Raw genomic sequence first — 21,786 nt, 5'->3', positions numbered from 1 at the left:
TCTTAGTCTGAAATATTTCCCCCCCTCCCTTGTCCAGAATAACCCAGAAGGTTCAGTAAAGCAAACAGATCCATGAAACTGAACTGAGGGCTGTGGTGCGCTTGGGTTTTTCCAGTGTAACCCTGAGACGTTGACCACGAGCCATTTGGGTGTGTGCTCCGTACTCTTAAGCTCTGTCAACTTCCTCCTAAACCCCAAACTCTCGCTCGACATATCTCCACCCTGCGACCAGGTTGGTCTGAACCTTCCAGCACTGCAAAATGGGACATTGTTTAAACTCCCTTTTCAATTAAATCTCCCAATATCTCCCTTTATTTTGCCTTAATTTCCAGAAAACTGTCTTAATTTTGCCCTTTATTTAAATGCAATTGTTGATAGCTATGAACTGAGTTATGTGTTACATTTGAATGTCTATTAAAATGCGTTGACGCTACAGTATTGTTAAAGAAACATGAGTGGCGTTGTAAGCTTGAGCGCTGAAACTGCAAGTTAAAGGTCAAAAGATGCCAAAACACTTGCGGCAATGACTGACAGCCCGTCAGTGGTGATTATGGATGAAATTAAGGAGGGCTTTTTCTTCCTCATCTGTCAGGCCCCAAAAGATGAGCAGACTGTCACATATCTGCGCAAAGACTCAATAACAGAGCGCCTGTCTTGCCGCAGTCTGTCAAGCCTTTGAGAAGCAACAGTGGAGGTGGTGGTTGTGATGATGATGGTGGTGATGATGATGATGGTGGTGGTGGGGGGTGGTGGGTTAGTGTGCATTCCTCACGGCGGCTCCATGCAGCTCGGCCAATTAGCAGCTGAGTGGTTTGTTTGAGCCCGAGTGATGATGAGATGTTGTGCTGGGAGGCGGCCCACTTCATTAAGCACACTGTTGTCTCCGGTTTACTCAGCTTGCCGGTTTTAACAGCTTGTTTACCAGCCGCAAATATGACAGACTGTATGTCTATTTGACCGTCTGTGTGTGTGTGTGTGTGTGTATGCATGTGCATGTTTGGTGGAAGTGATGGTGGAGGCGGTGTGTGTGGGCATGTGACCAGGGTACTGTATGTACAGGCGGTGGACACAGTGACACATGTACGTTATATGAGATTCATTATGAAACAAAATAGTCACCCTGTGCAAAAAGTAACTATATACTGTATGACTTGTGTACTGCTTGATTTGACTTAAAGTATGATTCCTTGTAATTGGACCCTGGTCCTGCTCATGTTGGGTCTCATTCAAGAAAAAGTGTCTTTCCTGCGCCTTTGTTGTGGCATTGCTTCCTGGCATTTGCAGCACTTCTTTACATGCATGCCACTTTCAATCAGGTTCTATCATTTCTAGTTAACGTGGGTTGTGAACATGCTGGTGCAATCGCCCATAGTCCGAGCGGATTTGTCATAGCAGCATGACTGGCCTTTTACTCCACAGTCTCCACGCGTTTTCTTGCTGCCCTCAGTCTCCTCTTGGATAAAACTCATTTCATGAGACTCTTGTTTTCCTCCAGTGTTGTTTGTTGGGATGTGTCTTTCTCATTGATTGGTGCGTTTATTAATACTTTCCTGTGGTACTTTAGCGGTAAATGGAGATTATGGTCATAATGACTGAAGCTCATTGTGACTGCAGGGACCCTATTTAACAAACAAAAGATAAAGTGTGGCAGTAGCATTAACTTGGCCCAAATAGTTCACCACACGACAGTCAAATAAGGAGCTCCTAATCAATGTGACTAATGTCTCCTTTTTCCCCACTTGCACAAATATTAGTCCAGGAGCAGCAGTTTAAGTGCAATTACAGCTCCCCTCCCCTTTTTGTTTTCTCATTCAACACAAGCGCATCAACCCAGCCAAACACGCTACAATTGACGACCACACGATGTTGACCCAATGAGACCCGAGCCCCGCGCTCTACCCTTACTGATAAAACACGCGCAGAATGCAGACAAAGAGCTATTATGAATGATGCAGACTTCAACCATGTGTCCTCTTACCATTATCCCCCAAAGAAATGTGGGTTTATTCAAGACGTCACGGCAGCATGGATCTCACTTGGAGCGTTCAGGAAAGCTTTCTGACCGTATATGTGTGTGTGTGTGAGAAAGAGGGTGCTTCTTAAGGCCTTAATGCAGCAGGCGATGACAGATCACTTCATTCACGCAAGACGAGAGCAATTATTTCAACCATGACAGACTGCCTCAGCAGAACTGAGTTTCGATTAAAAAAAAAAATCTTTCTCCCCTTTTCTCTTTATACCGCCCTCACTTCTCTTCCTCCCCCTTGTTCAATAAGGAATCTTGTGGTTTTCTGAGCTAATGACTTCCTCCTCAATCCTCACTCTTACACTATTGTGTGTTTGTACAGTGTGTGTGTGTGTTTTACTTTGTGTGTAAGCAGGGGGTGACAGTACCATCTGTCTAGCTGCTGTAGCCCTTGCCCCTGCCCAGCTGGTGGGCACTAAGTAATGGGAGAGGACTTCCTCGTTTCAACCCCCCGAGACACACACACACACACATTAGTATGCAACACCTACTGTCACACTGAGCAAAAGACGGGGACATTTTTCCCCCGCAGTTGCAGCAACTCTGTGTGTCAACTGATGAATACTCCATGGATGTGTGTCTGAGTGACAGTTGGGGACGTATGCATGTGTTTACGACTTTGCGGCATTGCTTTTTGAATGGGAGAAAAGGTGAAGCAATGCGTACAGGCAAGGAATGATGCAAGTTACAAAAGCATTTGTGAAATGCTTGTTTTTTAAAGGAGAAAAGCAATGACCTTCTTACTTAAAAAGCCACTTTACCAGTACATACAGACATAAATCATCCCATTAGCCAAGTAGCCGTCCCTTGACACATCGCAGTTTGAATTTCCCAGTTTCACTTTGTCACAGTGTCTCAAAGATCTATAAATTAATATATCAGGCTGTTTTGTGGTTGAATACTATTATTCAACCTATTATTAAACCTATTATTAGTCACAATAACTTCACATTTAAGCACATGAGCATGATTTGTATTTATGGGATAAATGGCTTATTTTCTGTGATTGCCTATTGTAGCAAGTAACACAGGTGTAAAGGTGACTATATGTGCTATTTCATGTCTAGAGGGCTCTAATGTGAAAAACTGTATTTAGAAGGGCATAAACAGGTTTTCTATGCTCCTAACTATGAAAATAAATTGTTTTCTAAATAAGCAATCCTGCTTCATTGAAATGTAGTTATCACAGATCAGGTTTGTAATAAAATAACTATAATAAACGAGGGATTATCGTAGTCAACAAAGCTACTAATATGTCACGTCTTGAAGCAACTGAGGCGAAACGGCGCGAACTCCTTGGCGGCAACCACAGGGGGCGCTGTTGGTTCCGTTTGAACTAGTGTATTTTATTGTTTACTAGATCTTTGTTATCCAAAAGTGACTTTTTAATGATCTTGTAATAGTCATATGTGCCCCGAGAGCCTTTTTATGAGCACCAACCATGTGAAGAATCTCCCTCGCTTGTTTGCTCCACTTTTTGAGACAAGAAGGTGCTCAGTCACCTTTGAAGTTGCGGGATTTCATGATGCCGGGAAGGGAAAAACTTCCTTCCTTGTGAAAATGCACTCCTGTCGTATAGAGAATCTTTGAATAGGGTTTTTGGTGGAGGTCCTTAAAAACAGCAGAGCATTCCTGTCGTATAGAGGATCTTTGAATAGTGTTATTGGTGGAGGTCCTTAAAAACAGAAGAGCACTCCTGTCGTATAGAGGATCTTTGACCAATGTTTTTGAAGTACGTATGTCTAGAGCACTCCTGTCATGTAGAGGATCTTTGAATAGTGTTTTTGGTGGGATCCTTAAAAACAGCAGACCGCTCCTGTCGTATTTAGGATCTTTGAATAGTGTTTTTTGGTGGGGTTCCTTAAAAACAGCAGACCACTCCTGTCATTGTAGAGGATATTTCACTTTTTGTTTTTGCAGCATAGGTTTTTCAAACCAGCAGAGTAATTCTGTCATATGTGTTGAGGAAATTGACTGGTGTTTTTGCAGTAGCTCCAGAGCACTCCTGTTATATAAAGGATCTTTGAACATAAATTGTGCCTATAATTTTCTGGTCCTTAAAACCAGCTACTGCTACTGTTACTGTTATATAGATGATCATTGATGAGTCACTTTTGAAGTTGTGGGATTTCATGATGCCGTGAAGGGAAAAACTTCCTTCCTTGTGAAAATGATTCCACCTTTGCCCCAACCTATGTGTACGCCCACCGATTCACACTTTAGCGTTGTAAAAAAAAAAATAACAGGCTTCACTACACATCTTAAAATAAAGCTTGCAGCTTATTAAAATTGTAAAATAATATAAAGATGTTAGATTGCCTATCAACGATATGCATAACTATCATGATTTGTGTCAATGTAGGAATTTCTTTCTGATAGTGCTGGCACAAATGTCTTTTATGCATGAAAAGTAGCCCTCATTATTTGCCTGCTTAAAAACATGCATGCGCACGCCTCAACCAGCCGTTTAATGAAGAGGCTCCGTACTGAATTAAATGAGAAGCTTCACGTAATTGGCTCGAAAATTCATTGACATGCAGCACGTGTGTACCCAAGTCGCACGTGGGGTTCACGCAGATTGTTGCGGTCGGGACCAAAACACACACACTTAATTCTTTGCTCATATTGCAGCACCTCACACTTGAATCTTTAATGACATGGTGATGATGGAGTATTCTTCACCTCTCGGCTGGCGGACTCACACACTCACGCAGCTTAAATCACCGTCCAGTGCGTCTTTTAACTTCTGGGCGCTCCTACAGATTGGTAACTTCCCCGGTTGGGCTCGTGGACAATAGGCAGGACCTACCCGAGGCTGGGGAAAGCTGGGCCGCCATTGTCTGATCTGAAAGGCCAGTTATTCATTGGCCGTGAGTTAAAGAGCTGACCCCGGTGTAACACTGATGGAGCTGCCTAACAACACTGAGGTCCTTTGTCTTGCCCGGCCCGCTCTCTGATCACCCTGTAATGAACTGGGGGGCTCTGTTGAAAATTTACAGCACGGTCGTTGCCATCAGCCTTCCTTTCCCCTTTCTTCCAGCCTTTCTGCCGCGTCCTCATTTTTAGTGCTCTTTTCTCAACGGACATCATCTTAAAGGGTGGCCCTCCCTCCAGACACCCTCACACAATAACAATGCAGACAATGTCAATGGGTCATTAATTTCCTCTCAATAGGTGCCAGTTGTTTTGCACTATTCTGCTTGTATTCTCTCGCTTTCTGTGGCTGTAGCCGTGCTTTGTGTACGCTCTTCAATGCTAAAAGGTGCATGCTGGGGTTGCTTCATCCTGCAGGGGTCCAATTGTCACACAAAGCGCCTCATAGGGTGAAAGGATGATGGGATGTTCACACCATAAAGGTGGGACGTGAAGACACAAACACAAGAGCATACACAGTTAGAGTATACGGTACCGCTCACAAGTTTGATTGCATTTTTGCAGCAGGTCCTTAAAAACAGCACGGTGCTCCTGTCGTATTGGAAATCTTTGACTAGTAGAAGGTCCTTAAAAGCAGTGGAACATTCCTGACTGTAGAGCATCTTTCACCAATGTTTTTGAAGTAAGTCCAGAGCACTTAGAGGAGCTTTGAAGGACTATTTTTCAGTAGGTCCTTAAAAACAGCAGAGCACTCTTGTCATATCAAGGATCTTTGACCAATGTTTTTGAAGTATGTCTAGAGCACTCCTGTCGTATAGAGAACCTTTGAATAGTGTTTTTGGTGGAGGTCCTTAAAAACAGCAGAGCACTCCTGTCGTATAGAGGATCTTCGAACAATGTTTTTGAAGTATGTCTACATCACTCCTGTCGTATAGAGAATCTTTGACCAATGTTTTTGAAGTATGTCTACAGCACTCCTGTCGTATAGAGAATCTTTGAATAGTGCTATTGGTGGAGGTCCTTAAAAACAGCAGAGCACTCCTGTCGTATAGAGGATCTTCGAACAATGTTTTTGAAGTATGTCTACATCACTCCTGTCGTATAGAGAATCTTTGACCAATGTTTTTGAAGTATGTCTACAGCACTCCTGTCGTATAGAGAATCTTTGAATAGTGCTATTGGTGGAGGTCCTTAAAAACAGCAGAGCACTCCTGTCGTATAGAGGATCTTTGACCAATGTTTTTGAAGTATGTCTAGCGCACTCCTGTCGTATAGAGGATCTTTGAATAGTGTTATTGGTGGAGGTCCTTAAAAACAGCAGAGCACTCCTATCGTATAGAGGATCTTTGAATAGTGTTTTTGGCGGAGGTCCTTAAAAACAGTAGAGCACTCCTGTCGTATAGAGGATCTTTGACCAATGTTTTTGAAGTATGTCTAGAGCACTCCTGTCATATAGAGGATCTTTGACCAATGTTTTTGAAGTATGTCTAGAGCACTCCTGTCATGTAGAGGATCTTTGAATAGTGTTTTTGGTGGGGTTCCTTAAAAACAGCAGACCACTCCTGTCATTGTAGAAGATATTTCACTAGAGTTTTTGCAGTATAGGTTTTTCAAACCAGCAGAGTAATTCTGTCATATGTGTAGAGGAAATTGACTGGTATTTTTGCAGTAGCTCCAGAGCACTCCTGTTATATAAAGGATCTTTGACCATAAATTGTGCCTATAATTTTCTGGTCCTTAAAACCAGCTAACCATTCCTGTTATATAGATGATCATTGATGAATATTTATTACGTTACATTACGTTGTAATGTAGAAGATCTAACCTACAGAGTCCATTGTGGAGAGACAAAGTCATCATAGTATTTTTCCTGTATGGTCAAGCCTTTAAGAAACGTCTCCATACATTAAAGGTGGGATGTCAAACAGCTGTGTCACAAGAGCACACACACAGAGTCCTAAATAAATCACTTCCAACTCTTCCTATAATGGGTAGTTAAACGCTTTAAATGTTTTATGACATGTAATCATCACTTTACACCCCCTCCTCTTCAGCTTTCACTCTCTCGTTCACACACACACACACACACACACACAAACCGTCTCCAACGCCTTATCTGTATAATACATTCACAATATATGCAAAACTATTCCGAGTTCTCAGCGCCTCACAAAATATTTCTTGGTTTTTTCTAACATCTTATTTTTCCTCCCTGAAATATTTTCTCAGTCTGAAATTGGTGATGGGTTTCTGTGAACTGCTGCTGTAATAAATCCGCTCCTTGAAGTTTGTGCGTGTGTGTGCTTGTGTGTGTGTGTGTGTGTGTGTGTGTGTGTGTGTGTGTGTGTGTGTGAGTGTGTGATATCCCGGGGTAAATTGTTTCCTCCAGGCTTTGAGAGGTGGGCATTCAGTAGCCTGCCAAAAGAGCTATAGGCAATAATTAAATGATTCCACGCTTGAAAGGAGAAAGAAAAAGAGGCAGGGAGAGAGAGAGGCGGGCGAGTGAAGGAGAGAGAGAGAGAGACCTGGATGGAAAGCAAGGATGTGAATGGGAAACAGAGAAAGACATATTTAGAAAGAGAGAGAGTGAGAATAGGCCAACATGCTGGAGTGTGTCAAGCCAGTGATGGTCATTAATCAACCATGTTGGATGCGTTTAAGCCATGATGGCTCCTATCAAATGCCAAATCATCACATTGGACACACTGAATTTTTACCTTTATTTGTGCTGCACCGCTCTCAACATTACAATCAATTATTAGACTAACATTTCAGTGATGTATCCATCATTAGCAATTCCTCCAATAGCATGAATTGCTATTATTTCCGAGGTAGGAGAGCAAAAATGCAGTACTCTGTTTTTCAAGTCTTAACCTGTTTTGACGTCACACAGAACAAAAATCATGTGCAATTCATTCTTCAACTTCTTGGGTGAAATTTGAGTAAGGTAACCACAGCCACTTGTAGGGAAACGTCATAAGGCGCTAATAAGGCTAATAAACTATTGGCGTTGTCTTATATTCGGGGTGAAGCACTTAATACATGCAAACAAACAGGTAGTCCCAAACAATTTTTTTAAAAGAGTAAGAGCTTTTTTTCCTGTCACTCACACACACTAGCGACATAGTGAACCGCTGCAAAAAAAACGTATTAGTTAAAACAGTGAGGCAGAGACGCATCGAACAACTGTTGAGCAGCTGATATCTTTTCAGTTCTTATAACACTGATTTTTTGTTCTGTGTCTTGTAGTCAGGGTCGCCTTATATTCAGGCCAATACCGTAATTGAGCCACATTCAGCATGTGTTATTGGGCAGATTTAACAGGGCTCAATCATAACTACCCCAGTTGCCCAATAACAAAATGTCCAGATGTCCACTCGGCAAAATGGGGGCTGTATAAATCTGATTTATGCACCTACATTACAGAGTTCAATCACTGCTTTCTATGGCTCTATTTACATAGCAGCTATAGGACACTTGTATTTACATATATGTAAATACATGTGTCCTATAGCTTTGTCTATACCATTGTCTATACCATTGTAAAAGCAGTGCTTTAAAAGCAGTGGCAGGATGGGAAGCAATTAGAAGCAGAAGTAAATGTGTTTATAACATAATGCAATAATTCAACAAAATGATAACTACTAGTTGTACTTAATCCAGCTATTTATTGTCTCAATGTAAACCGTAGACCTGCTTTTATAGCGATATTGCACACCCTGTGTGTAAAAGAACTGACTGATAAGATGATTGGCAAGAAGAATAAAGCGGTTTCATGCGCAATTTGAATATAAATATGTAAATAAACCTATCAGACCTGCCACAGTCAAGCCTCTTTCTGAAGCTTTGGGGCTCCTTTCCCGGAGATTACATTCCAGGTGCTGATGGACGCCTGCTAGATGATGATTAGCTACCTTTTACATGATGATATTTACAGGATAGCACTACCTTGTGTGTATTGTCGAGAAAGATAATACACTTTGTCTCCTGTATGCAAATGGCATCATGCACTCAGATGCACCTGAAGCATTTGACGGGCAGGTGCATGCACAAAAACAATTATTTGGAGATGATTGGAAATGGGGACACATACACACACGAGCAGCTGTCTGCAGGCTGGGTCAAACGATGGTTAATTAGTCCCGTCACCCGCTCAGGTCATCACACCTTCAGCTCTGCTCCAATGAATAATAATCCTGCAATATTAACACTGTCAGCCTGGCAGGGTTTGCTGGAGTGAACCTGTTGTTGGTATAATGCGTTACACCTCGCTCCCCTGACACACGCGCACGCACACACCGACTGAGAGGCCAGCCCAAGCTGTCACTTAGCGCTAATGACTGTCACAATGATATGTGTGGCAGGACTCCTTCCTCTTCATCCTCGCTTCGCAGTGTGCATGTGATTCCCATCGTATTAGTCGCCGCCGCCCTCTAAATGAAAAGTGTGAGTCCTCATTAGCTCAACCTGTCTGCCATGATTATATCCCCGTGTTGGGAAAGCTAAAATTCAACAGCACTGTCTGTGTGTGGAGTCTGTTTTGTGTTTGTTTCCAAGGGAGAGTTCCCCATCCTGGAAAACCGACAGGTGCTTCAGGGACAAGAGGGAAATGTGGGAATGATTTCCCCATCTGGTCGCTCCATGAAGAGCTACAGGGGATGTCCAGTCCGAGGTGGGATGCATATCCCTGCGAAAAGGAACATTTTAATGGAGCGGAAAACCTGATTTCCACTCTTGGAATTCTCATTTCCAGTGGTGCATCACTACCTGTGTTTCCGCAGTAGTTTTCCCATCGGACTGTACCAATCACAGCATTAATTTGCCTACCCATTTAACAAGGCTTTCTTTGTTAACGGTTATTTCTAAAGCAGGTAAATATAGTATTGACACACCGGGGGATGGAGGGATGGATAAATGCCAGCCAAGCCTCATTAGCTTCTCGCTGCTTTTTCTGGAAAGACAGGAGCAAGACAGGCCAGGGGAGGTAGGTGGGAGGTGGAAGGGAAAGTGGGAGGTTAGATAAGCAGAGGGGGAGTACTTGAAAGCAAGTGAAGGGGGGGGGGGGGGATCCAGCCCCAGTATGGTGACCTGTTGGATTAAGACTATTAGAAACCCATCTGGGGCTGTTTGACCACTTCACTGGCTGATCCTCCCCCAGCAGCCGCTCAGATGACCCCCCACTCATTCACACACACACACACACACACACACACACACACTCCCTGATGGAAGAGAATTACATCCATCTTGAAATGCTGCATGTTAGCACCTATGACAGATGGAGGGTTGACCCATGAGTCAATCATGGCTCAATTTGCTATTCAACACTCAGGTCTTGTTGCAAAAAATCCAACCAAGGGGTCGAGTTCAACTCCTGCTTGATTAATTAACTGATTAGAACACACGTCTATATACTTTTGTCTATACAATGTCTAAAAAAGTGAGACAATACTATAGCAATTTAAATCCACTTTAGAGTAGTCAGTGTACAGCTTGTATAGCAGTGGAGATTTACTTAAAATTCATTCATTCATTTATTTTCTACCGCTTATCCTCACGAGGGTCGCTGGGGTGCTGGAGCCTATCCCAGCCGTCTTCGGGCGAGAGGCGGGGTACACCCTGGACTGGTGGCCAGCCAATCACAGGGCACATATAGACAAACAACCATTCACACTCACATTCATACCTATGGACAATTTGGAGTTGCCAATTAACCTAGCATGTTTTTGGAATGTGGGAGGAAACCAGAGTACCCGGAGAAAACCCACGCATGCACAGGGAGAACATGCAAAATCTACACAGAGATGGCCAAGGGTGGAATTGAACCCTGGTCTCCTAGTTGTGAGGTCTGCACGCTAACCACTCAACCGCCATGCCGCCCTACTTAAAATTACTCCTAAAAAAAAAAATAATTACTCGACAACCGCCATTGTCTACCGTAAGTAGTGATTACATCCCACAGTGTGAATGTACTGCTTTAATCGTCTTGTGCATGGAACTCACCAGAGCTGCACGGGTTATAATTGGAATCTTCTTCCACCTGTCAGTGACGACATCACTGGTGGAGCTGGTGGATGTTGGAACTCTGGTGCTCCTCCACCTTCCTTCTGTTTAAGGATGAACCACAGATGCTCAGTTTGGTTGGGGTCTATAGGTGGCTTGTCCACTCCATCACCTTCACAATTCAGCTTCTTCAGTGGGGTGTACAGGAAAACTGCCACACAAATCAGTTTCCAGTCATCCAGTGTCTCCCAAATGAAAATAAGACCAGCGTGACACAAAACGAGTGCGCACACATCATTAGTCAGTGCACAAAAATGTAATACACACAATTGTTGTTCTTCACCCTGATTGGACATTAGCAGATGCATTCAAAAAGGCAGAATATTTGGGAAAATGTGCTATTCTTGCTGTAAAGATGTATAATAACAATCATGTTCTTTGAGTACTTAGAATTGTACGAACACATTCACTGAAAATCTAAAATATTTTCAAGTCATAAGTCTAATGTTCGAGTCAAGTCCCGAGTCATTGATGTCAAAGCCCAAGTCGAGTTAAAGGTCTTTGGTGATATTGTCAAGTCCTGTTCCAAAGTCATCAAAATTGTGATTCGAGGCTGACTCAAGTCCAATTCGCTCATCACAAGTCCACACCTCGGAATCAGTTGTCGTCATTTTTGACTGTACTTTCTCAATTTGCATTCACCTCATTAGCTAATCATCCCTTGTTGTGAGTGCTTGAGCCAGTATGAGTGTGCTTTTCCTGGGCTCTAGAAATGACTTTGGCTCACTTCACCGCATTCTAAGAGAGCGAGAGAAGCTCAGCTCAGCTCAGTTCAGTGCAGACAGACGAGCTCCCAGCTGAATCATTTCACATCAAACCCTTCAATCACTCGCCATTTACCGGGCTAAGCACACATAAGAGGGCTTCCTGTTTCAGTATACAAAAAACACACACGCAAAAAAAAAAAAAAAAACCTTCCCGCACAGCGTACTTCTGCACGAGCGCCAGATTTGGGCTACGTCCATGCGTGTGCAGACAAGGGGAACGAGCAGCTTGTTAAATATGCAGCATATCTTTGAAAAACAAAGGCAAAAGAGAAATATTTATTAGGTTTATATCACCGCTTCTGTGTGTGTGTGTGTGTGTGTGTGTGTGTGTCCCTATGGTGTCACCAATGAGGTGATTAGTGATTTATACAAGGCAAATCATTAGCATACGCCCCTTCCCCTCCCTTTCCCTCTCCTCTCATCTGCGTTGCTCGCCGGGTTGCTCCCAGGGCTCCTTAAGTGTTTTAACGTGTTAATAATCATCAGGCGCCGCGTCGCGTCGTCAAGTGGGAGAAGAATTGGGGAGGGGGCGGGCCTGATGAGAAGGGTGGGCTTGCACTGATCGACTCACCTCCGACCTCTGACCTTGGGCTCTCTTCCTTCTGTGTTTGAGCGGCCGGCCTCTCATCTCGGGGGTCCATCAGGGACCCATTAAGGGCTGTCTCACACTCTGCCACCTCACTTAACTCCGTCTTGTCAATATGCTACACTGTGTGTGTGTGTTTATATTCACTTCCCCGTCCATCATGCTTATTTTTTCCCATTTTCCTCTCTCTGTCTCTACACTTCTTACTGTCTCTCTCCCCTTCTTCTTCTCTCCCTCCATCCTGCTGGCTGGGTCTGTCTTTGGAGATGCTAATTCCCGGTCCGGGGAGACCACATGAAACAGAGCTGAGTTTCTCTCATTAGCTGACACAGATGCCGAGGCGTGTGGACCTGAATAACAACGCTCTTGGCAGGCGGCGCACTTCCTCCTCTTCCTCTTCCACACGCTCCAGTGACGAGCCCACATTCCGACCATATTCCTCACAAAGCCAGGCCGCGTGTGTCCTCTTCTTCTGGGCATTGCAACTTTTCCAGGATAGGTTGCATGTGTTGAAATGTCATTTTTCAAGGAGATCTTGGGAGATTCCTTCAGGGGGAACAAAGTCATTTTTTTGTGCACCTCGGGTCCACATCTCAGCATCAATCAGCATGTTTGTAGTTTTTTCCAATTGAGACATTCTTGGAAGATTGACAGGCTTAATGTGCTCAAAGAGAGCGTGCAGTATTTTGTCTAGGCAAAAACAAAATATAATATCCACTATTGAGGTGTGTAATAATACAATTTAACTTGCAACCGTATTTCCATATTTTAGCCCTCCTGAGCTTCCATATTAAAGTCAACAAAGCATGAAACATCTACTCATTAGGAACCATCTAATGTGACACTGCAAGTCCAGATCAAACACCAGTTGTGACATCTGTCATTTGGAGCCTTTGACTTCAGCTCCAGAAGTACAATAAAAAATAATACAACTAAGAATGCAATAAAAAAAATATTAAACTTCAAAAATAGTTAACATTATTGTGCATGTGGAAATTGTGCATGTCTACATGTCCTTCCCCTTTAAATCTCTATAAATTGTATCCCTGATCCAGAGATTTATTAAATTAAATCCTCAAAATACACATTTGAAGTTAATATTCTCATGCATGACTGGAGCTAAACACTTCAATTTTCATAAAGTGTTGGGGGGAAAACAATTTCCTTTATTTGGTTAGAAAGAAAAACTTTTAGATCAATCAGGAAATAAGTCCAAACGCCGTGTCGGGGCTCTGCGACAGACTGTAATCCCATTCTAAACCAGATCCACATGTTGACCACATGATGCTCTCTCTCAGTCAGACATGACTTCACCACGCCAGGCAGGATGTCACCGTGCACTTCTACACTCAATCATGCATGAAGGCCTACATCATGACTTCTATATTCACACACACACTGAAAGACTGGTCAGAAGTGACAGTAATGTAATATTAATAGCCGGGGGGGAGGATGACAGTCTGCCCACGTCACGTTGATACCCTCAGGCTTGACAGAGCTTTGGTCACACATGCCACTGGTGGAAATCTGCTAACATTTGCTGCAATTAGACGCAGATCTCTCTCTAGCTGTCTGACTGGGCTCTCATTTGCCGGTTTGTTCCCACTCAGTGCATTTCAGTTTGCTTCTGATGGGTAGTAAACAATCACCAGGGTCTCTAATGAGTCAAATGTGTACATGGACATGTGGCTGTAGGCGACTTCCTTTTTGTTTGTGCTGCTTAACTGGCTCCTTACCGCTATTACAATATTGGTTCTGTTGCTGCTGTATTGTGAAGTGGAGTCATCTCTCGCCACTTTTGCGGCTCAAATTTTGTGGCTTCACTTTATCACCATAAAAATTCATTGCGTTTGTTTTTTTATTGATGTATTTTTGGTCTAAATCGAGCTTTTTCAAGCATAAAAATGCTTGAAAAAAAATCTGATACAGTATAAGGCATTCAGAAGACGCATTCAAAGACATTGGGATCATATGTCCTATTTTACACTGGTCACTAGGTGTCAGTAATATTACATTGATGACACTCTAGTCACCGTACTGTAGTACTGTACAGAAGCCATTGTATTATGTCTCCTAATTAAGAAATACAAGTGTGAAGGTGGCTATAGGGGTGTTATTTCATGTCTAGAAGGCTCTAATAATGTTAACACTTGTATTTAGAAGGTCATAAACAGGTTTTCTATGTTCTAACTACAAAAATATTCGATTTATAAACAAGGAATCCTACTTTGCGGAAACCAATTAACCTTTGAAACCTTAAAATTGCCTTTATTGAGTTATTCTGAATTTTATATTAAGATATGACATTTGCTGCTGACTTTTGCCGAGATGATGAACTGATGAACACACTTTATGTTAATAAAAGTGTGTGTCAGCTGCACTTTGACTTAAGAGTTTTGGTTTCTGAGCCATTTAGAGGCTTCAATCAAACAAGTGCCAGCCAGAAAGAAATCAAATATCCCCCAACTGAGTCACACAGGCAAGCAAAGATGGCGGGAGGTGGTTGTTGGCGGTGTATCGAGGGAGAGCAGCAGGGGAAGTCATTATCACTTCCCAACCTCACTCACTGTCTAATGTAGTCGAGGCCAAACAGTTGGATTTGCTCCCCTTTGGCTGCAAAATGCAAACAAATCGATTAGAATGGGCGAGATACAAGGCGTTTATTGTGGCATCACTTCCTCGGGCTGTGTGTGTGTGTGTGTGTGTGTCATCAACATACACTGACATGTATGGAAACAACATTATGCACGCTCACTGTTTGGCTTTTTTTGCCTTGACAGAAAGAGAACCTTATTCACAAGTTTATGACAAAAGTTCTGTTTTGAGACTGGTTTAATTGAAAGTTCCAACAGTCTCCTTTTTTGCTGAGGGAGATTATGGTCATGACTTGAGCGTGTGTGTGTGTGTGTGGGCCTTGTTGAGTGAAGGTTCAACAGCTCCAGGTAGACGGGGGGCTTTAGCAGTCAAACATCCGCACAGGGCGCCACTTGTCCCAATTTGATTTTGGACATATTTAGGGGGGCGATCGCTCTCCGAGCTGATGAAAGGAAAATATGGAGCTAATCCTTGTTAAATTTGGGAGGTATTGCAATACCCACACACCCTGTAGGACATGTGTAACCGAAGTCTGTTGTGATTCTTTTCCTGGGGAGGCCAGGAGGAGAAGTCTGGGAGAGGTTAAAGCAACAGCGTGCAGTGTGAAAACACATTGAGAGGCGTGCGACACACACACACACACATATATATATGAACACAAGGCTTTGATTAATTGGCTCTGTCTGTGTTTGCCATTGGAACAGTATTCATCCAGGTTTGGCTCAATGGGGCGGCCATTTTGGGGATTAATATTCAACGTGGCCTCACTCACTCTGCAGTTCAGAGGTGAGGGTTATGAACTCTGAAGGGAGGTTGGGGGGGGGGGGGGGGGGTTCTTACAGCATGTTGTGTTTTATACGTAATGATGAACAAATGACTCTGATAGGGGGAGGTATTAATGTAGCAATATTTTTACTGTTGTTTGTATTGCACTGCATCTAAATACACTGCACAAACTGAAGCTTAAATCAAAGCCGAATATACTTATTTTTCATTTTAGACCAAGGAATATTACACCATCTTGTATATTTTAAATAATATATACTAAAATCTAAAATATGACTTCACATTAATAAGAAAATTATTGTTTTTTTGTTTTGATGGCAGATTATTTAGCTCATTTTAAGAAGTATATGTTACATTTTACAACAGTAAAAAAAATTGGTATAACATAGAAAGTGTCTGCTCAGAAAATATCTTTTGAACGGAAAGTGTACTGTAAGTGTGTGTAGTGAGACAAGCTCCTATAATCTTTCAGAAAATCACACACGCTCACACTAGGATGGCTGCTGCAAATGTTACTTCTCAATTATTAATCCGCTTTAAATGGCAATCTGCGGGGCTGGAGGTGGGAACAGCAGACCTATTAGTGCACCATACCTTCATTATTATATATAGCCACACACACATAAAGAGAAGAAAGACAGTTGACTCCTTTGCAGTAACACTATGAAACAATGTCATGTTACTGAGTGAGAGTGAATGGCGCTCTTTAGCATGTGTATTCTTTTGTTCATGGCCACATGTTTGCTTAGCATGATACACAATACAAATACAGCGAGCTGAATAGTGATGAGGTCAGGGTAAATATTGGACATGTGCTGATAGACGAGAGGGAATTAAGGCACACACACACGCTGGCATTGAGTACAGTAGATTGTCCCCGCTAACTGTGGCGACACGTTTACATCATATAGTGTTTCATTTCATGTCTGAATTCAGACTTTTGTTTTGGAATCTTTTATATATTGAGGTTTGCAAGTACCACCACCATCATCATCATCATCATCTATGAGTTGTTTATGTCTACAAATCCCAACAAGAGTTTAATAGCGGATTTGGGCTGTGCAGGTTTGACTCAAAGTGCCGAAGTATACAACTGGTTTGCCGAGTGTGCCTGGGAAAAGATACATAATGATGTGTCATTGTGCATGAGAGGATATGAAATGGGGAAACGTTCACGTCTGTTGGAAAGCAGCACGGATGCTGTCTGACCGGCCCTTTTTTTTATTTAATGCACCGGTGATGGCATCATCTTCCCACTTAAAGATGCCCCTTATCACATCCATATATATATTTACACACACACATACATACATGTCGGGACATCTAAGGCCCGGGTCTGTGTGTTTGAGCTGCAATCTCACAGGAGCAGCTGTAGCCTACAGCCCATATGGAGATGGCGAGGACCCAGTCACCCTGACCCGGTCACCCTGCTCAGTTCTTGTAGACTGGTGTGGGGGTGGGGGGGTGTACTTCAAACAGTTCACTATTCTGGCTTAAATCATGCTATCTGATGGCAGTGGTGGTGAGATGGTGATGGCGAGGCAGGGAGGAGAATATGGTGGATGGTTTTTGATTCGGATTGGCTGTTGAACACATTTGATGCAGCAATGTGTTCGAATGAGGTGGCTTTTTAGCTCAGGAAAGCATGTGTCAGAATTCACATGCCATATTTATTTCATTTCTATCATGTGTGATTGCTCAGTATTATTATTAATATTTCTCCTTTTCTGTCACATTCTGTTTTTGTGGCTCCATTTTACAGATTCACTGTTTTAATCCTTGCTTGTGTTTTAAATGCAGAGGTCAAATTATGGTATTTATTCAAGATTGTGATTTTTTTCATGTAAAAGCAAATAACCAAAGCTTCAAAATTAATTTGCACACCTATAAGAGCAGATCATTTTGAATAGTTTTGGCATTATGTACCTATTTCTTCTAACTCCTGTAGTGCAATCTTACACAAAACATTAATTATGCCCAGTATGCAGTTGATATGCTTATTAATCCATTTAAGACTACCAAATCACCCCAGGCGTGTGTGTGTGTGTGTGTGTGTGTGTGTGTGTAAACACCCCCCACTTCCCATTATGCCTCATTATTTGCAAATTCATCAACCTTTTAGCCTCATTTATGAGCATAACATCACACTCTCGCTTATTGATGTGCAAATAATAGTCAGCATCCATAACTGAGGAACACTGAATGAATAATCACAGCAATTATTTCCATAATAAAGAGCAGAGAAGGAGGGGTGTCCTAATATCAGCAGAGGTTAGGTCTTTGCTGCCACCTACGGGCTGTGGTAGAAAATGACAGCGCTTTAAACCATACAGCCTGGATGTAACTCCTGTAACTGTAAATTGCGAGTGCAACCAGAAGAGGGCGCTCACGTTGTATCTTTTAACTGAAACTGAATTCATTCTCAAGGGCATGTGACCATTCCAGCATTGTCTCTTCCAAGCAAATAGAAAAGACCTCAGATCAGTCACATCAGGGTATCATTGGCTCACCTTTTTCCGCTTTTCTTATCTATTTTTTCCGGCCCCTCATAAGACAGATAAAATCCTTGTCCACTCCCGAGTCAATATGACCTCTGGGGCTCAGTTGTTGATTTGATTTCGCTATGCAAACAGCTCCACGGAGTGTACACACGCAGGGAAGACTTCCTTTGTGTATACATGTGCACAATGGCCTGACAAATAGGCTGTTTACTTCTAATGACAACCTGTCACTGTGATTCTCCACACTCTTCCTCGTGGATTAGCATGGCGGCATGGACCTGGCGTCCTCATAACACGGCTGAAAATGACATGCCAGATAATGGCGGTGCAAGTCAGTTCCTGAATGATGAATGACGTCTGCATTAGCGCACACTTTTTTCCAAATATTCACACAATCATGCAGTGTAGGCAAAGTTTCCCCACCCTAATCAAGCATGTCACAAAGGGGGGTTGTCCATCACCTGTCAAAGTCAAAACACCCACTGGGACATCACTGATTAGACAGCAGCCTGCTGCTTTATGTATATATGTATTTTAATATTTCTAGCTACACCTGAGTTCAAGTGTTATTCCTCCATGTCAAAGCAAGAGCCCTGCTAAAATAGCCAAAGGTTATGTTGGCTGTCTTCCTCTGCTAATACAGCTAATATGTCACACCGTGGCAATGGCAGAGGGCAAATGAGTTAATGTGTTCAACCCTTCAGAGTGCATTGTGGACCAGGGAACATCAGCTGAGACTCTAAGACCGTGATTCATGCCGAGCCTTTACCTCAAAGTGGCTCGCAATCCCCGCGCCCTTGGGCTCACTATTAATAAATGGGCCTGCAATGCATTATGGTCCGCAGAGATCAGGCTAACCTTCATTATGTGCTTGCCGCGGGGGCAGTCATCAAGGTTGGGAAGAGTACTAACATATTAAGGTGCCGGTTTCAAACATGCAGGTATCTATTATTGTACTATTGTTTGCTTCTTGATACTCACTTGTCGTGATTTTTAGTGCCCCCAAAACTGTATTTTATCGACTCTTTATTTTCATTTGCCAAACCCTGCGGTCATCCAAAGGTCAGTGAATCTTGAAATGAATACTCGGCTTGAAAGCTGAGAACCTCCTCATTCCATATCGGGTCAAGACACGGAGCTTCAAGGCTACACTTAACAAATATTCTTCCTTGTCAGTTCAAGCCACGTCGCCATGGCAGTCCAGGCAACTACAACATGGAGCATGGAGCATGTCTCCTTTCCATGCCGTCTCAACATTGCTTCTTCCTTTCCTTGGTCTCATCCTCCTTTGGGCTCCTTCTCCCAGACACGCCGCAGACACGAGTGTTGATCCCGTAGACATGGTAGATCAATGGCGCTGATAAGCACGCCCCATAAAGGAAATGACACGGCTGAGGCTGCACTGCCTGCAGATATTTTATTTCCGAAAGCCTCTCATCTCTCATCTAGGCGCTCTGATTAGTGTCGCTGATGTTCACTTAAAAGCAAAACCAAAAGTGTTTATTCTCTTGTCTTTAAAGAGGCCTCCGCTGACTGAAAAGCCTGAAAAGTGCATCTTTTGATGAGTCGAGCAGCCATATTGTTGTAGCCTTACCCCGTGTGTGTGTGTGTGTGTGTTTTGGATGAGAGACAGAAGAGAGCATCTGTCACAGAAACACACGAGCAGCAGACAGCTCATGCATTATTCAGTAAATGAAGGTATCATACAAGCGAGAGGCGTATACATGCAGTACATACACGTGTGGTGGAGCGTGTGTGTGTGTGTGTGTGTGCTTTAGGCCGTATGTTTACACTTTGTAACTTAAATGGGATATGAGGCGTATGAATGAACTGGCAAGAATGATGTATATCCCTGGTGAGTTTTTTGGTTTTTATTATGGCAGTTATTTCAGATGATATTGTTATTATTCATCTAATTGTAACAGTTTCATTATTCCGCTGGAGTGAATGCAAAATGGATGCTTTATGGCACTGCAGTCTATCATTCATCATGTTTTCTTCAGCATCCATCAGCCTTTGTGTTAAGGTCAGAATTGTGACACTGCTCTTTGACCCCCACCCCCCCACCCCACCCTGTCACCGAACACTCACCCTATGTACCTAGTCACGGCCCCCTCCAAATCGGGCGTTTCCACTGGATTGTTAACGTGTACCTAATGTTACGGCCAATTTTTGTCCAGTTATGCTGTACAAATTTTAAGGTGATGGTTTCACGTCCAGTAATAGATGGATAGATAGATTAGATTATTGTCATTGCACAAACACAGCAGTGAAATTGCCAATGAAATGTTGTTCCCATATAATCATTCATTCAATTTCTACCGCTTTTTCCTCACGAGGGTCGCGGGGGTGCTGGAGCCTATCCCAGCTGTCTTCAGGCCAGAGGCGGGGTACACCCTGGACTGGTGGCCAGCCAATCACAGGGCACATATAGACAAACAACCATTCACACTCACATTCATACCTATGGACAATTTGGAGTCACCAATTAACCTAGCATGTTTTTGGAATGTGGGAGGAAACCGGAGTACCCGGAGAAAACCCACACATGCACAGAGAGAACATGCAAACTCCACACAGAGATGGTCGAGGGTGGAATTGAACCCTGGTCTCCTAGCTGTGAGGTCTGCGTGCTAACCACTAGATCGCCATGCCACACGGTCCCATATAATAATAATAATAATAATAATGTGGTGAATAAATAGATGACATCAAATATGAACAACAATGTACAGCGTGAACGTAAAATGTAAAACCTAAAAATGCAGATGACAAATTGGTTTGATTTAGGTTGAGTCACGGTATGGATTCATTGACATCCAGGACGCTTATTGTTAAATGATTACCCAAAATGAAATAACCTGCCTGTGCAGGAGGGTGTATTTAAATAGTTGTATTCCACTGGGCTTTGTCACACATGCTAATCACATTTTCCTTTCCCTGTTTTGTTAAGTAATCAATTCTTGCCTGTCCGCTACATGTAGTGGTAAACAACACAAGAGTGTAAATGTGCTCTGAGGGAAACAATATGCGAATTAGCAGGGTAAAGCAGGGATTGTCAAACTGTGGTACAAGTACGACTGGTGGTACACAGACAAAATTTAAACCAAAGTTTTTTTCCCCCAATAAAAAATACTATTAACAATTGTGATCACTTGTTTTCTATGCCACAAGCAAGTTACTTGTGAGTACAAATCACAGAGCTAAACATTGATGGTGGTGCGGGTACTTGGTGTAAAATGTTTAATTACCATAGTAATTCTGTAACTGGCCTCCCACTGATTATTGGGGCGTTTCGGTCCTATTTGTTGCCTCACATACTGTTTAGGAGCAACATACATACGTGCGTGTGTTCAAACCCTGATCCAGTCGTGTGGAGCCATCTGAGTACCAGCAGGATAGAAGCTACAATACAAAGATGAGGCACACAGCCTGCAGAGAGCCATGTTAGATGACAGATAACAGCCCTTCCATCTCTTTGGAGGGATGTGAGAGGGGTCAAAGGGAGGGAGTCAAGGGAGACGAGCAAGATTGGAGGCAGGATGGAGGATGGAGATAGAGCGGGAGCATGAGAGAAAGAGATGTGGC

Source organism: Doryrhamphus excisus, chromosome 14 (assembly GCF_030265055.1).
Source record: "Doryrhamphus excisus isolate RoL2022-K1 chromosome 14, RoL_Dexc_1.0, whole genome shotgun sequence".
In the NCBI taxonomy this organism is placed as follows: domain Eukaryota; kingdom Metazoa; phylum Chordata; class Actinopteri; order Syngnathiformes; family Syngnathidae; genus Doryrhamphus; species Doryrhamphus excisus.
This window is presented reverse-complemented; position numbering follows the sequence as displayed.